The sequence below is a fragment of the Prunus avium genome, chromosome 8 (genome assembly GCF_965620075.1).
Source record: "Prunus avium chromosome 8, drPruAviu1.hap1.1, whole genome shotgun sequence".
Lineage (NCBI taxonomy): Eukaryota > Viridiplantae > Streptophyta > Magnoliopsida > Rosales > Rosaceae > Prunus > Prunus avium.
This window is the reverse complement of record NC_142291.1, coordinates 4,986,131-4,991,570: the sequence shown is the minus strand read 5'-3', so window position 1 is coordinate 4,991,570 and position 5,440 is coordinate 4,986,131. Positions and strand designations below refer to the sequence as shown.

The 5,440-nt window shown below is 37.4% G+C and overlaps 1 pseudogene; it reads left to right on the top strand.

Moving 5' to 3' along the window:
• Nucleotides 1-2,030: 2,030 nt before the first annotated feature.
• Nucleotides 2,031-4,789, top strand: LOC148291189 (uncharacterized; annotated as a pseudogene).
• The last annotated feature ends 651 nt before the right edge of the window (nt 4,790-5,440 follow it).

Here is a 5,440-nt window from a genome sequence, read left to right as displayed (position 1 = left end):
ATCATTTAACTGCATTATATGATATCACTATGCATTTCTTAAATAAGAACATTCTTAGTTTAGAACTCTCCAATTAATGTACATACATTCTACAATATCGTTGGTGCGACCTTACATTGTTGAGAAAGTAGTATATGCATTTTCCCCTAGACGTGCAATGGATAGAGGATCAATAATTTTTATTATGTTTAGCTCTAATGTGTTTGACCTTCCTATTACGTGAGATTGTAACAAAATTTTGTTCCATAGATATTTGCTTCGTCTAAGATATTGGAACGATAGGATATTTATACATTAAGGGTTTGTTTGATAATCATTTAAATCTTAGTTTTTAGTTTTTTAGTTTTTGTGCTAGAGTGTAAAGGAAAATGAGAGTGAGGATGAGATTGAGAGAGAGTGTGAGAGGGGAGGATGGGAGGGAGGAGTAACAAAAGTGAAAACAATTTCAAATAGATTTCAGTTTTTAGTTTTTGTTTTCACTTTTGTTACTCCTCTCCCATCCTCCCCTCTCATCTTCCCTCTCAATCCCATCTCCACTCTCATTCTCACTTTCATTCTCCCTCTTTTTCCTGTGTACTCTAGCACAAAAATAAATAAATAAATAAATGAAAAAAAAATGGTTATCAATCGGGCCCTAATATTTTCCATTTCACAAGTACTCGTATGTGTTAGGCAACCATTGAAAAGTAAACATGCCCTTTCTCAAGTGCAATCCATTAATATATTTGACATCATTTAAGTACAATAGAGGAATAAGATGACTCGTATTTTACAAGCTTGACAAGTGTTGCTGAGCTGTCACGCCTCGGGTGGGCCCAAGGTGTTCGACCAACAATTTCCATGTGTCATTTTTTAAAAAATGGATGCAAGATGACCTTAATCCTTGATGTTGTTTTTCTTATGCAAGTGGTGTCAAGGTGGAGTATTTTAGATTCCCTGAGTGTTTTGCATAATGGACATAACAAGGTAGATCAAACCAAACACAAGAAAATAACACACTAGTAGCGCTCCAAACTTATCATGTTAATGTATCCATATGGTTTCCCATATCAATCAAAGCTTCATGCTACACCTGGTGTAATAATGATAGCATTGTTTTAATTCTCCTAAACAAATTCTCGTTTGCATGTATCCCATGAGGGAATATCCGTATTCATGTTTCAAATATCCATCAGTAATCCTTAGTTCTCATCAAATGAGCTTTCTTTATGCACCGGGAGAGGAGAATATTGTTAAAGCAAGAGATTGGAAGGAAGAATGGTGCTTTTCTTTACTGATCAGCCTAGTTTGTTGGCTCCAAACAAACTGAGACATTGTCATTGTTGTAGGCGTCTTTGTACGAAGTGGTTACATGTGTTCTCTGTATTGTGTATTTTGGAAGGGGTGGAAATTATTGGAATTTGCAGGAAACGTTATCGGGCATCGGGAAAACCTTGGAATCTCCTATTAACACATTAAGTTATAAGTGATATGATCAACATGCAATCTTGCTATTCATGTATACATACTAGTAGAATTCTTGTAATTAACATTCTTGATTGTTGTGTGTTCATTATGGGTGGGCATTCAATTGAAAAATCGGAAAATCGAGTCAAATCGGCTGAAAAAATTGGAAAAAACCATGTTGACAAAAAATTGGACTGAGTTGACCAAAATCCAGATTGGATCGGTTTGGTCTGATTCCGATTCCAGTTCTTGTGGTGAAAAAACGAATCGAGTAGAACTAGACCGATTATGTATTTTTTAATTTTTTATAAAATATTTAAGCCCAATACTAACTTTCTAAATCCATAACTAATCTTTAACCAAGCACAACTACAAGTCACCTCTCTTTGCATGAAATTGAGTCATTTATGAATTTTCAACCCCAAAAAAATAAAATTTTAGTTAGATTTTGTTATAAAAAAAAAAATCAAAAAACAAAACAAAACCGGAAATACCGTTAACCGAACCGGGTTTTGGGCTGACAAAGCGCGACACCATCAGTGAAGTCAGATGATGACAGAAAAAAAGGGATGTAGTTGCGAAAAATGAGGTATTTATATGGCTCGTATTAATTCGTTTGACAAGATTCTGCAATTTTTTAGTAGAGAGAGAGAGAGAGAGAGAGAGAGAGAGAGCAATCTTGACCTTTTATTGTCAAGGATTTGCTTTGCCAATTCATACATGTATTGTTAAACTGGCATTATTTGCTTTTAGGTTACGCTTGTTAACTATTTATGACATTCTAGGCACATTGAGCACTGCTACTCTTGAATTATGTTATCTATGTACGTTGGACATGGTGCCCCTAATTGTACAGTATGAATGGCCAATATAGATACGAGCCTCCATTCGAGCTCTATTTCCAGATAGAGAATGCTTCACCCTTTGTACGGCCTTTGAACAGCGAACATGATCTACAGAGACTTGACGAAATTCAGGTCAGTGACTTACTGTTGTCACACTCAAATCTGTTACTTTCTTTATTGATATTTAGTTGTGTTGAAGGCTAAGTTTTTCTAATGCAGTTGGACAAATTAAGGCCTGAATTCAGAGCCGGGCTAGACACATTGACAAGGTTTGTTTTTGAAAGAACAAGGCCGAAGCAAGTTGGGGCAACTATGATGACGAGCAACGCATTCTTATCTTGATGCTCTAAATAAAGGCGCGGTGCCTACCATATCGGCTTCATGGCAGGTTTGTGTACTCCTTGAACTCTCTTATTGGGTGGTATTTTGCAACAGGCTCTAAATTATTAGTTTTTATCCACAAAAAGCTGAAAAAGGAGTTTGAGGTAGAGTACTAGATAAGACGAACTTTAGTTTTAGTAGGATGTGGGCGCAGCTAGAAATAAATTGAAAAACAATTTGTTTCAATTGACCTTGGCCACTTAGAATCAAAGACACACCTAGACGCAAACGCACCTACACTGTGCATATGTTGAATATCTCTTTTCTTTTGAGATTGTATTGCCAAGAGTGTTTTTGGCTTGTATCTTAATAATTAAAGAAAAAGATAAGAATTTTAAAGTGTTCTTGCCTCATATATAGTTGAAATCTTTGTGATAATAAATAGTTTGTTGCAGTATATATAGATATGTATTTCTTATTAGCTCATCTCTTGTATACTGGTCTTATTCATTTAAATTGGCTACTCATGCAGGATTGTAAAAGGAATTAATGCATATATGGAGGCAGAGTTGCAATGTTCAAATACTGCAATGCACATGATGAGGTCCCAGTTCTACTTCATGTCATTGTCCTCCTTCTTTTCAACTTCCAGTCGTTTTACCAGTATCTCCTACATCACCTGTCACACAACCTAGCCTACAAAACCAATCGGCATCTTCTTCACCAATGCAGCCTTCAGCTGCTACTCCTCCTCCTCGCCCTCAGCACATGTTGCCTCTCCTGAATGAAGCCATGGAAAGGAAGCTGAGAATAGCTTGCCATGCAAGTGATGCTAATATTGATAATGTTCTGAAGGTAAGCAACAGTGGCTTGCCCCTGATATCTTTAACATTTTAATTGATATATATATATATATATTTTAACTGTGATTTTGTTTTCTAGGTTCTTGATGGTCTTCTATTCTACTATGAACCAGCAAGTCACGGTCCAGAAAATGGCAGAAACTGACCATTTTCTTACAAAGGGGGTTTGTCTATTGTCTTTATTTTGCTTTTTTATTATTATTATTTATTAATGTATGAGTGTGTATTAATATGTATTGCATGCAATCCAAATTCACAATTTGGAAGGTCCAATACTTAACCTTGCCAAGAGACTGATTGGCCAAGCTGGATCAGAGAAGAGTACTCTCATGTTGAGATGCCGCTCAATAGAAGATAAGTTGGGGTTACTGAACCAGAAGCTGGAGTCTAGTAAGAAGTCTGAATATTTGAAGCGTTGTGAGGATGCTGTCAATGACAAGAAGAAGTTAGTTGATGAATCTATAGGCTGCATAAATAACTTAGAGAGTAATTCCAGCTCACTGGGTGAGAAATGTTCTAGCTTAGTTAAAACATTGGATTTTGCAAAAGGATTTTAGAGAAAAGAAAGTACAAACAGGTCATATCAAAGCAGAAGGCTGAGGAAGATCAAGCTAGTTCTGAAATTGCAATTCTTAAGTCCCGATGCAGTGCTGATGAAGCAAGGCTAGCTGCTGCTCGGGAAGAAGCTCAGTCTGCTCAAGGGGAGGCTCAAGAGTGGAAACGCAAGTATGACATTGCTTTTAGAGAAGCAAAAGCTGCTCTAGAGAAAGCTGCAATTGTCCAAGAACGTCGAATAAAGAAACACAAAAGAGTGAAGATGCTTTGAGGGAAGAATTCGCTAGTAGTTTGGCTGATAAGGTGATCCTCTCTCTCTCTCTCTCTCACACACACACACACACACACACACACACACACAGGCACACACAGACACCTTAATGCATACTCCAATTCATTGAAATTCGGATGAAGAAAAATTCTTATTTTGTACGTGTTTGTTTTTCTTTTGTGGTTTCTCTTTTCAAGGATGTATGTATGTATGTATCAATGATGTGGTACTTTACTATTAAACATTATTTGCAGACTGCCAAAGCAAAAGTAGACAGTTATGATTCTGAAATATCATCGCTGAAGCTTGAAATCAAGGACTTAAGTCAAAAATTAGAAGCTGCAAATGCAAAGGCCCATTTATTTGAGAGAGAAAAAAAGATATTGGAGCAGGAGAAGATCTTTCTGGGGCAGAAATGCGAATCTGAAATAAAAAGACTTGACGAAGTCAAAGAAACGTGTAAAATCGCTGAAAAAGAAGCCACATGAGTGACTGATATTGCCGATAAAGCACGAGCTCAAGCGGATGTTGCTCAAAACGAAAAGAGTGAGATGCAAAAGTTGGCAATGGAAAGATTGGCCCAAATTGAGAGGGCTGAGAGGCATATTGAAAGTTTGCAAAGGGAAAAAAGAGACTCGGATGATGAGTTAGAGAGAATTCGTGTATCAGAGATGGGAGCTCATTTGAAAGTTGCTCTTCTGGAGGCAAGAGTTGAAGAAAGAGAGAAGGAAATAGAATCATTATTAAAATCCAATAATGAGCAGAGAACTAGTACTGTTCACGTCCTTCAAGGCCTTCTGGACAGTGAGCGTGCAGCACACGCAGATGCAAACAATAGGGCAGACTCCCTGTCTCTTCAGCTACAAGCTGCACAGGTAAAACTTGATTCACTCCAGCAAGAGTTGACTTCTGTTCGGCTGAATGAAACAGCACTGGATAGCAAGCTAAGAGTGCTTCTCACGGGAAATGCTCAAGGGTAGATGACTATGAAATGGGCATGGACTCTGTTCAAGAGTAAATAAGAGGTCTAGAAGTACTACTAGCCCTCTAAAGTACACACAAGCAGAAGATGGTGGTTCGGTATTCAAGGGAGATGAGGATACCTGCAGTCAGCAAACTAACTGGGAAGACTATAGAAA